The following is a 13,283-nucleotide window of genomic DNA, read 5'->3' on the forward strand; positions in this document are numbered from 1 at the left end:
CCACTTGGGCTCTTTTGTCCCTCCTCGCCTATCTCAAGAGGTACAAGTGATCCAGATGCTTCTCTTGATGAAATATTGGCATCCCTTAATCTTAGCTCAATTTGACTTCGGTTAGGTCCCTTGTCGAGGGTACTCCTCGGCAATGCCCTCCGTTTGGGGCTTAGGATAGACGGAATCCTGTAGGCTGACACGAGACATCGGTTATCAAACAAGCGGGGAAAGCGACTTACCCAGGTTCGGGGCCCTCGATGAGGTAAAACCCTTACGTCCTGCCTATCTGATCTTGATTATTAAAATATTGGGTTACAATGGGGTGCCAAAGGTTTCGGCTGTGATCTCGTCGAGAGGCTAAGTTCTATGGGGACCTAGCTCTGGACTTGCGGTGGCTAAATTTGCTAAGATTGCATGTGTCCCTCGGCAGCTCCTCTCCTGGCCCTTATATAGGGAGCCAGGTCTCGAGAGATCTGTCCGGGTACGACTAGGTTACAAAGGATCCTAGTTCTAGACTTTCCTTGTATTCTTCGTCTCTTCGTCTTATTCTTCAAGGAATCTTCTTTGGCACCGATGTAGTAGTCCATCTTTCCATCGGGTGTCTTCATGGGCTTCCAGTTGGGCCGTACAGGATAAGGCAATACTAGTTACCCGAAGGGTAATGCCCACGTTAGTAGCCCCCGAGTGTCTAACCGAAAATACTTCGGGTAGAGACTAAAGCATGCTTCCACCGAATGTTCTTCTCTCTTGATAAATCATGTCCTCCTTGTAGCAATATCATCTCCTTTTATCAGGTGCGCGTCCAGCGCTCCCGATGGGAGTAGCTCCCGAGTCTAGGTATGGATGCTTGCAATCCATGCGTAGACTCCAGTTGTGCCACTTGAACGTCTTCTTCTGCCGAAGCTTTCTTCAGGTCTTCATAAGGCAACCAATACATTTGCATCGGGGCTCCAATTTTTCAAGTAAGGTTTACTGCGTAAAGGATATTGAGTAACGTGCCCAACTTTGCTGGTTAACTGCCGATGGCAAAATAACGCTACTTTACACAGAATCAAGTCCCCGGGCATGATCCTGGAGTGCAAAAAAGGTTGTCGGGTGCGCAATCGGTGCTCCCGATAGGAGTAGCCCCCGAGTCTGGGCCCGGGTGCTTGCAACCGTGCGTAGACTTGAGCCAAACGACATATATTTCTTCGAGTCTAAATTTATCGGGTGCGCGTCTAGCGCTCCCGATGGGAGTAGGCCCCGAGTCTAGGTACGGATGCTTACAACCGTGTGTAGACTCGAGTTGATCCACTCAACGATTTTAATATTTCCTTGGATGCTTCAATCAGAGCCGACATCTTTCATGATATCACTGATGACGTCACCACTGTTGTGGTTTGATTGACGAGACGTGATCTGACGGGCCCACCATACTCCTGCGCGGTCAGTTTTAGGAAATGATCAGTGCTTGTGCATTGACCGAGGCGCCTCCTCGATTTCCGCACATCGTGGGAATAATGGGCCACTAGTTCCGTTTTCTTTAGAGCGACTGATACGTCTCCGACGTATCGATAATTTCTTATGTTTCATGCCACATTATTGATGATATCTACATGTTTTATGCATACTTTATGTCATATTTATGCATTTTCCGGCACTAACCTATTAACGAGATGCCGATGAGCCGATTGATGTTTTCTCGCTGTTTTTGGTTTCGAAATCCTAGTAAGGAAATATTCTCGGAATTGGACGAAATCAATGCCCAGGTGCCTATTTTGCCACGAAGCTTCCGGAAGACCGAAGAGAAGACGAAGTGGGGCCACGGGCGCCGCCACACTAGGGCGGCGCGGCCCGAGGGGGCCCGCGCGGCCCTAGCGTGTGAGGCCCCCGTGACCCCTCCGAGGCTGCCCTTCCGCCTACATATAGTCTTCGCCGCGAAACCCCCAGTACCGAGAGCCACGATACGGAAAACCTTCCAGAGACGCCGCCGCCGCCAATCCCATCTCGGGGGATTCAGGAGATCGCCTCCGGCACCCTGCCGGAGAGGGAATCATCTCCCGGAGGACTCTTCACCGCCATGGTCGCCTCCGGAGTGATGAGTGAGTAGTTCACCCCTGGACTATGGGTCCATAGCGGTAGCTAGATGGTCGTCTTCTCCTCATGTCCTTCATTGTCGGATCTTGTGAGCTGCCTAACATGATCAAGATCATCTATCCGTAATGCTATATGTTGTGTTTGTCGGGATCCGATGGATAGAGAATACTATGTTATGTTGATTATCAATCTATTACCTATGTGTTGTTTATGATCTTGCATGCTCTCCGTTATTAGTAGAGGCTACGGCCAAGTTTTTACTCTTAACTCCAAGAGGGAGTATTTATGCTCGATAGTGGGTTCATGCCTCCATTAAATGCGGGACGAGTGACGAGAAAGTTCTAAGGTTGTGGATGTCGTTGTTGCCACTAGGGACAAAACATTGATGCTATGTCCGAGGATGTAGTTATTGATTACATTACGCACCATACTTAATGCAATTGTCTGTTGTTTGCAACTTAATAATGGAAGGGGTTCGGATGATAACCTGAAGGTGGACTTTTTAGGCATAGATGCATGCTGGATAGCGGTCTATGTACTTTGTCGTAATGCCCAATTAAATCTCACTATACTTATCATATCATGTATGTGCATGGTCATGCCCTCTCTATTTGTCAATTGCCCGACTGTAATTTTTTCAACCAACATGCTATTTATCTTATGGGAGAGACACCTCTAGTGAACTATGGACCCCGGTCCATTCTTTTACATCGAATACAATCTACTGCAATACTTGTTCTACTGTTTTCTGCAAACAATCATCATCCACACTATACATCTAATCCTTTGTTACAGACAAGCCGGTGAGATTGACAACCTCATCTGTTTCGTTGGGGCAAAGTACTTTGGTTGTGTTGTGCGGGTTCCACGTTGGCGCCGGAATCACTGGTGTTGCGCCGCACTACATCCCGCTGCCATCAACCTTCAACGTGCTTCTTGGCTCCTCCTGGTTCGATAAACCTTGGTTTCTTTCTGAGGGAAAACTTGCTACTGTGCGCATCATACCTTCCTCTTGGGGTTCCCAACGGACGTGTTAATTACGCGCAATCAGCGACACGTGTACGACTGGATCTCTATCCACCTCCCACGATGGCTTTGGAGTTATGGCCACGATTTCCCATCAGCTCATGCTATAAATAAGGGGCATTCCCATTATTTTTAATTTTCATGCTTCCACACTGCTCGTCTTCTTCCTCAACTTTTCCTCTCACCTCTGTTCCTTCTCTCAAGAGCTCTAGATGCCATGGGCAAGAAGAAGGGTACCGGCGCATCAGGCACGAGCAAGATCAGCCGTGATTGGAGAGCCTCCACCATTTCCAATCGCGAGGTGAACAAGCTTCGCACCCTCGGCCTCATCTCTTCATCCGACTACGACATTCATCTCCCAGGTCCATCTTCTCGCCCTAAGCCTCCTAAAGGCTTCACTGTTATGTTCGTCGCCTTCCTGTTTCGTGGGCTTTCCCTTCCTGCCCACGAATTTCTTCGTTCCCTTCTCTTTTTCTATGGGATCCAGCTCTGGCAGCTGACCCCAAATTCCATTCTTCATCTCTCCTTTTTATCACCGTATGCGAGGCTTTCCTCAACATTGATCCCCATTGGGGCTTATGGAGGAAAATCTTCTACGTCAAGCGCCATAATGACAACAATGGCCATCCCGTTGTTGGGGGCGTTGGCTTCGTTGTTAGAAAGGAGGTTGATTACTTCAACTTCCCGATGAAAGAATCCGTCCAGGGCTGGCGCCGTAAATGGTTCTACCTGCGAGATATCCCAGCATCTAGGCGGCGCTCCAACCTTCCTCCATTTGAAGACGTTCTGGTGGCTTAGCCGAAGAAATCCTGGCGAAACATCTTGTCTCCCGAAGAAAGCGCCATAGCTGACAAGCTGTTCGAACAGGTCGTAGACCTAAAGAACACTGGAGGCCTAACGATGTGCGGCGCTGAGGTAGTTGATGGCGTGTATTTCACACGTTCGTTGGGCAACCCCAAGAGGAAGGTATGATGCGCACAGCAGCACGTTTTCCCTCAGATAGAAACCAAGGTTTATCGAACCAGGAGGAGCCAAGAAGCACGTTGAAGGTTGATGGCGGCGGGATGTAGTGCGGCGCAACACCAGGGATTCCGGCGCCAATGTGGAACCTGCACAACACAACCAAAGTACTTTGCCCCAACGAAACGAGTGAGGTTGTCAATCTCACCGGCTTGCTGTAACAAAGGATTAACCGTATTGTGTGGAAGATGATTGTTTGCGAGAGAAAATAGTAAAAACAAGTATTGCGAGCAGATTTGTATTTCAGTATTAAAGAATGGACCGGGGTCCACAGTTCACTAGAGGTGTCTCTCCCATAAGATAAAAGCATGTTGGGTGAACAAATTACAGTCGGGCAATTGACAAATAAAGAGGGCATAACAATGCACATACATGACATGATAAGTATAGTGAGATTTAATTGGGCATTACGACAAAGTACATAGACCGCCATCCAACTGCATCTAGGCCTAAAAAGTCCACCTTCAGGTTATCGTCCGAACCCCTTCCAGTATTAAGTTGCAAAGCAACAGACAATTGCATTAAGTATGGTGCGTAATGTAATCAACAACTACATCCTAGGACATAGCGCCAATGTTTTATCCCTAGTGGCAACAGCACAACACAACCTTAGAACTTTCTGTCCATCGTCCCGAGTGTCAATGCGAGCATGAACCCACTATCGAGCATAAATACTCCCTCTTGGAGTTAAAAGCAAAAACTTGGCCGAGCCTCTACTAGTAACGGAGAGCATGCAAGATCATAAACAACACATATGTAATAACTTGATAATTAACATGACATGGTATTCTCTATCCATCGGATCCCGACAAACACAACATATAGAATTACGGATAGATGATCTTGATCATGTTAGGCAGCTCACAAGATCCAACAATGAAGCACAATGAGGAGAAGACAACCATCTAGCTACTGCTATGGACCCATAGTCCAGGGGTGAACTACTCACTCATCACTCCGGAGGCGACCATGGCGGTGTAGAGTCCTCCGGGAGATGAATCCCCTCTCCGGCAGGGTGCCGGAGGAGATCTCCGAGAATCCCCCGAGATGGGATCGGCGGCGGCGGCGTCTCGGTAAGGTTTTCCGTATCGTGGTTTTTCGCCTCGGGGGTTTCGCGACGAAGGCTTTAAGTAGGCGGAAGGGCGAGTCGGGGGCCCGACGAGGGGCCCACACCACGGGCGGCGCGGGCCCCCTTGGCCGCGCCGCCATGTGGTTTGGCCACCTCGTGGCCCCACTTCGTATGCTCTTCGGTCTTCCGGAAGGTTCGTGGCAAAATAGGCACCCGGGTCTTCGTTTCGTCCAATTCCGAGAATATTTCGTTACTAGGATTTCTGAAACCAAAAACAGCAGAAAACAGGAACTGGCACTTCGGCATCTTGTTAATAGGTTAGTTCCAGAAAATGCACGAATATGACATAAAGTGTGCATAAAACATGTAGGTATCATCCAATAATATGGCATAGAACATAAGAAATTATCGATACGTCGGAGACGTATCAAGCATCCCCAAGCTTAGTTCTGCTCGTCCCGAGCAGGTAAAACGATAACAAAGATAATTTCTGAAGTGATATGCCATCATAACCTTGATCATACTATTTGTAAACATATGTAGTGGATGCAGCGATCAAAACAATGGTAATGACATGAGTAAACAAGTGAATCATAAAGCAAAGACTTTTCATGAATAGTACTTCAAGACAAGTATTAATAAGTCTTGCATAAGAGTTAACTCATAAAGCAATAAATCAAAGTAAAGGTATTGAAGCAACATAAAGGAAGATTAAGTTTCAGCGGTTGCTTTCAACTTGTAACATGTATATCTCATGGATAATTGTCAACATAGAGTAATATAACAAGTACAATATGCAAGTATGTAAGAATCAATGCACAGTTCACACAAGTGTTTGCTTCTTGAGGTGGAGAGAGATAGGTGAACCGACTCAACATAAAAGTAAAGAGAAAGGTCCTTCAAAGAGGAAAGCATCGATTGCTATATTTGTGCTAGAGCTTTTATTTTGAAAACATGAAACAATTTTGTCAACGGTAGTAATAAAGCATATGAGTTATGTACATTATATCTTACAAGTTGCAAGCCTCATGCATAGTATACTAATAGTGCCCGCACCTTGTCCTAATTAACTTGGACTACCGGATCTTTGCAATGCACATGTTTTAACCAAGTGTCACAATGGGGTACCTCCATGCCGCCTGTACAAAGGTCTAAGGAGAAAGCTCGCATTTTGGATTTCTCGCTTTTGATTATTCTCAACTTAGACATCCATACCGGGACAACATGGACAACATATAATGGACTCCTCTTTAATGCATAAGCATGTGACAACAATTATTATTCTCATATGAGATTGAGGATGTGTGTCCAAAACTGAAACTTCCACCATGATTCATGGCTTTAGTTAGCGGCCCAATGTTCTTCTCTAACAATATACATGCTCCAACCATAAAGGTGGTAGATCTCTCTTACTTCGGACAAGACGGACATGCATAGCAACTCACATGATATTCAACAAAGAATAGTTGATGGCGTCCCCGAAGCATGGTTATCGCACAACAAGCAACTTAATAAGAGATAAAATGCATAAGTACATATTCAATACCACAATAGTTTTTAAGCTATTTGTCCCATGAGCTATATATTGCAAAGGTGAATGATGGAATTTTAAAGGTAGCACTCAAGCAATTTACTTTGGAATGGCGGAGAAATACCATGTAGTAGGTAGGTATGGTGGACACAAATGGCATAGTGGTTGGCTCAAGTATTTGGATGCATGAGAAGTATTCCCTCTCGATACAAGGTTTAGGCTAGCAAGGTTATTTGAAACAAACACAAGGATGAACGGTACAGAAAAACTCACATAAAAGACATATGCTAAACATTATAAGACTCCATACCGTCTTCCTTGTTGTTCAAAACTCAATACTAGATGTTATCTAGACTCTAGAGAAACCAAATATGCAAACCAAATTAGCAAGCTCTAAGTATTTCTTCATTAATGGGTGCAAAGTATATGATGCAAGAGCTTAAACATGAGCACAACAATTGCCAAGCATCAAATTATCCAAGACATTTTAGAGTTACTACATGTAGTATTTTCCAATTCCAACCATATAACAATTTAACGAAGATGAAACTTCGCCATGAATACTATGAGTAGAGCCTAAGGACATATTTGTCCATATGCTACAGCGGAGCGTGTCTCTCTCCCACAAAGTGAATGCTAGGATACATTTTATTCAAACAAAACAAAAATAAAAACAAACTGACGCTCCAAGCAAAGTACATAAGATGTGACGGAATAAAAATATAGTTTCAGGGGAGGAACCTGATAATGTTGTCGATGAAGAAGGGGATGCCTTGGGCATCCCCAAGCTTAGACGCTTGAGTCTTCTTATAATATGCAGGGGTGAACCACCGGGGCATCCCCAAGCTTAGAGCTTTCAATCTCCTTGATCATGTTGCATCATACTCCTCTCTTGATCCTTGAAAACTTCCTCCACACCAAACTCGAAACAACTCATTAGAGGGTTAGTGCATAATAAAAATTCACATGTTCAGAGGTGACACAATCATTCTTAACACTTCTGGACATTGCATAAAGCTACTGGACATTAATGGATCAAAGAAATTCATCCAACATAGCAAAAGAGGCAATGCGAAATAAAAGACAGAATCTGTCAAAACAGAACAGTCCGTAAAGATGGATTTTATTAGGCCACCAGACTTGCTCAAACGAAAATGCTCAAATTGAATGAAAGTTGCGTACATATCTGAGGATCATGCTCGTAAATTGGCTTAATTTTCTGAGCTACCTACAGGGAGATAGACCCAGATTCGTGACAGCAAAGAAATCTGGAACTGCGCAGTAATCCAAATCTAGTACTTACTTTTCTATCAAAGACTTTACTTGGCACAACAAAACATAAAACTAAGATAAGGAGAGGTTGCTACAGTAGTAAAAAACTTCCAAGACTCAAATATAAAACAAAAATACTGTAGTAAAAACATGGGTTGTCTCCCATCAGCGCTTTTCTTTAACGCCTTTCAGCTAGGCGCAGAAAGTGTAACTCAAGTAACATCAAGAGATGAAGCATCAACATCATAATTTGTTCTAATAATAGAATCATAAGGTAACTTCATTCTCTTTCTAGGGAAGTGTTCCATACCTTTCTTGAGAGGAAATTGATATTTCATATTACCTTCCTTCATATCAATAGTGGCACCAACGGTTCGAAGAAAAGGTCTTCCCAATATAATGGGGCAAGATGCATTGCATTCAATATCCAAGACAACAAAATCAACGGGGACAAGGTTATTGTTAACCATAATATGAGCATTATCAACTTTCCCCAAAGGTTTCTTTTTAGCATTATCAGCGAGATTAACATCCAGATAACAGTTTTTCAATGGTGGCAAGTCAAGCATATCATAGACTTTTTTAGGCATAACGGAAATACTTGCACCAAGATCACATAAAGCATTACAATCAAAATCTTTAACTCTCATTTTAATGATGGGCTCCCAACCATCTTCTAGCTTTCTAGGAATAGAAGTTTCAAGTTTTAGTTTCTCTTCTCTAGCTTTTATGAGAGCATTTGTAATGTGTTTTGTGAAAGCCAAATTTATAGCGCTAGCATTAGGACTTTTAGCAAATTTTTGTAAGAACTTTATAACTTCAGAGATGTGGCAATCATCAAAATCTAAATCATTACAATCTAAAGCAATGGGATTATCATCCCCAAGGTTGGAAAAAATTTCAGCAGTTTTATCACAAACCGTTTCAGCAGTTTTAGCAGTTTCAGGTAATTTTGCGCGCTTTGCACTAGGAGTAGAAGCATTGCCAACACCAATTATTTTATTATTGATAGTAGGAGGTGCAGCAACATGTGAATCATTAGCATTGCTAGTGGTGGTAATAGTCCAAACTTTAGCTACATTTTCCTTTTTAGCTAGTTTTTCATTTTCTTCTCTATCCCACCTAGCACGCAGTTCAGCCATTAATCTTATATTCTCATTAATTCTAACTTGGATGGCATTTGCTGTAGTAACAATTTTATTTTCAATATCCCTATTAGGCATAACTTTCGATTTCAAAAGATCAACATCAGAGGCAAGACTATCAACTCTAGAAGCGAGAATATCAATTTTATTGATCTTTTCCTCAACAGATTTGTTAAAGGCAGTTTGTGTACTAATAAATTCTTTAAGCATAGCTTCAAGTCCAGGGGGTGTATTCCTATTGTTGTTGTAAGAATTCCCATAAGAATTAGCATAACCGTTACCATTATTATAAGGATATGGCCTATAGTTATTACTAGAATTGTTCCGATAAGCATTGTTGTTGAAATTATTATTTTTAATGAAGTTTACATCAACATGTTCTTCTTGGGCAACCAATGAAGCTAATGGAACATTATTAGGATCAACATTAGTCCTATCATTCGAAAGCATAAACATAATAGCATCAACCTTATCATTCAAGGAAGAGGATTCTTCAACAGAATTTACCTTCTTACCTTGTGGAGCTCTTTCCGTGTGCCATTCAGAGTAATTAACCATCATATTATCAAGGAGTTTTGTTGCTTCACCAAGAGTGATGGACATAAAGGTACCTCCAGCAGCTGAATCCAATAAATTCCGCGAAGAAAAATTTAGTCCTCGCATAGAAGGTTTGGATGATCATCCAAGTAGTCAGTCCATGGGTTGGGCAATTTTTAACTAGAGATTTCATTCTTTCTCAAGCTTGAGCAACATGTTCATTATCCAATTGTTTAAAATTCATTATGCTACTCCTCAAAGATATAATTTTAGCAGGGGGATAATATCTACCAATAAAAGCATCCTTGCATTTAGTCCAGGAATCAATACTATTCTTAGGCGAGAGATAGCAACCAATTTTTAGCTCTTCCTCTTAATGAGAAAGGAAACAATTTTAATTTTATAATGTCACCATCTACATCTTTATACTTTTGCATTTCACATAGTTCAACAAAATTATTGAGATGGGCAGCAGCATCATCGAACTAACACCGGAAAATTGCTCTCGCATAACAAGATTCAAGTAAAGCAGGTTTAATTTCAAAGAATTCTGCTGTAGTAGCAGGTGGAGCAATAGGTGTGCATAGGAAATCATTATTATTTGTGCTAGTGAAGTCACACAACTTAGTATTTTCAGGGTTGGCCATTTTAGCAATAGTAAATAAAGCAAACTAGATAAAGTAAATGCAAGTAAACTAAATTTTTTTGTGTTTTTGATATAGCAAACAAGATAGTAAATAAAGTAAAACTAGCAACTAATTTTTTTGTGTTTTGATATAATGCAGCAAACAAAGTAGTAAATAAAATAAAGCAAGACAAAAACAAAGTAAAGAGATTGAGAAGTGGAGACTCCCTTGCAGCGTGTCTTGATCTCCCCGGCAACGGCGCCGGAAAATATGCTTGATGGCGTGTATTTCACACGTTCGTTGGGCAACCCCAAGAGGAAGGTATGATGCGCACAGCAGCAAGTTTTCCCTCGGAAAGAAACCAAGGTTTATCGAACCAGGAGGAGCCAAGAAGCACGTTGAAGGTTGATGGCGGCGGGATGTAGTGCGGCGCAACACCAGGGATTCCGGCGCCAACGTGGAACCCGCACAACACAACCAAAGTACTTTGCCCCAACGAAACAGTGAGGTTGTCAATCTCACCGGCTTGCTGTAACAAAGGATTAACCGTATTGTGTGGAAGATGATTGTTTGCAGAGAAAATAGTAAAAACAAGTATTGCAGCAGATTTGTATTACAGTATTAAAGAATGGACCGGGGTCCACAGTTCACTAGAGGTGTCTCTCCCATAAGATAAAAGCATGTTGGGTGAACAAATTACAGTCGGGCAATTGACAAATAAAGAGGGCATAACAATGCACATACATGACATGATAAGTATAGTGAGATTTAATTGGGCATTACGACAAAGTACATAGACCGCCATCCAACCGCATCTAGGCCTAAAAAGTCCACCTTCAGAGTTATCGTCCGAACCCCTTCCAGTATTAAGTTGCAAAGCAACGAGACAATTGCATTAAGTATGGTGCGTAATGTAATCAACAACTACATCCTCGGACATAGCGCCAATGTTTTATGCCTAGTGGCAACAACACAACACAACCTTAGAACTTTCTCGTCACTGTCCCAGGTGTCAATGCAGGCATGAACCCACTATCGAGCATAAATACTCCCTCTTGGAGTTAAAAGCAAAAACTTGGCCAGAGCCTCTACTAGTAACGGAGAGCATGCAAGATCATAAACAACACATATGTAATAACTTGATAATTAACATGACATGGTATTCTCTATCCATCGGATCCCGACAAACACAACATATAGAATTATAGATAGATGATCTTGATCATGTTAGGCAGCTCACAAGATCCAACAATGAAGCACAATGAGGAGAAGACAACCATCTAGCTACTGCTATGGACCCATAGTCCAGGGGTGAACTACTCACTCATCACTCCGGAGGCGACCATGGCGGTGTAGAGTCCTCCGGGAGATGAATCCCCTCTCCGGCAGGGTGCCGGAGGAGATCTCCAGAATCCCCCGAGATGGGATCGGCGGCGGCGGCGTCTCAGTAAGGTTTTCCGTATCGTGGTTTTTCGCCTCAGGGGTTTCGCGACGAAGGCTTTAAGTAGGCGGAAGGGCAGAGTCGGGGGCCTGACGAGGGGCCCACACCACAGGGCGGCGCGGGCCCCCCTTGGCCGCGCCGCCATGTGGTTTGGCCACCTCGTGGCCCCACTTCGTATGCTCTTCGGTCTTCTGGAAGGTTCGTGGCAAAATAGGCACCTGGGTCTTCGTTTCGTCCAATTCCGAGAATATTTCGTTACTAGGATTTCTGAAACCAAAAATAGCAGAAAACAGGAACTGGCACTTCGGCATCTTGTTAATAGGTTAGTTCCAGAAAATGCACGAATATGACATAAAGTGTGCATAAAACATGTAGGTATCATCAATAATATGGCATAGAACATAAGAAATTATCGATACGTCGGAGACATATCAGTAGTCTCGGTGTTCCTAAAGCGTCGGGTGCAGCCGCTGATGTCCCGGCCTCACCAGTTGTGGATGTATGTTGGTAAGGACGACAAGTCAAGACTCAGTTCAGCCGACCTGTCGGATGACAAACTCCGCGACGAGGTGCGTCGCCTTACTTGCTTCAGCATGAAGGACAATATTGTCCTGACTTCGGCTCTCCCTCCATATGATTTCAAGCACCTTCCGGCTGAGGTAATCTTCATTGCACTTGCTTTGATTATTATTGTTATTCTGTCTTCTGATCTTCTACTAATTTTTTACCTACCAACAGGCTTCCACCGTAGCCCAATGTTATCCTCCTACACCCGAAAGTGGTGTATAACTACAGGATGACGATGACGACTCCGAAGAAACCGAGGATGCCCAGCACGCCCTTGAGGATAGCGACGTCCAAGGGGATGAAGCCCCCGAAGATGATGTTTTCACCAGGAGTAGGCGGTGCAGGAGGATAAAAGAAGACTTGATCACAACGGCTGAATCGAGTCCTAGCGGACAAGATGATGATGCCGACGAAACTGCATCGCCTCCCCCTGCTGCGACAGGCTTTTTTGCTGCCGAAGGTGACTTAGACCTGTGAGTGTCTATTTTTCTCTTTGTAACTAACCTTCTTTGTTTCGCATGATGAACGTCCTTGCTTTTCAAGCAGATCTGACGATGACGATGAGCTTCCTCTCGCAAAGAGGGCTAATTAAGTTACCCTTCGGGAAGGCCAAGTCAGCCAAGGAATCGAACCCTTCACCCGTCGATCCGACGCCGCCCTCAAGGACGACCGTGGGGAAGATTCCGGTGTCGAAGGTCATTCCTTCTGGCGGCACCCCCGTTCCACCAGCTGCCCGTCATCATGTAAATGAATTACTTAACTTGATTTTCTTCTTTTGCAGTGAATTTCCATACTTGGCTGAGATTCTTTGACCTTTCCCTCGCTGCCAATTTATGCCACAGCTGACGCTGTGGCAGATTTTGCTGATCAATTTGCTCGCCTGGAGTTCGAGAATGTTCAGCTTCGGAAAACCATCAAGATTTCGGCTGACCAAGTGTTGGAGGCTAACAAGCTCACAGCCGATGCCCAAAATGAAAACATC

This window comes from Lolium rigidum, chromosome 1 (genome assembly GCF_022539505.1).
Source record: "Lolium rigidum isolate FL_2022 chromosome 1, APGP_CSIRO_Lrig_0.1, whole genome shotgun sequence".
NCBI lineage: Eukaryota > Viridiplantae > Streptophyta > Magnoliopsida > Poales > Poaceae > Lolium > Lolium rigidum.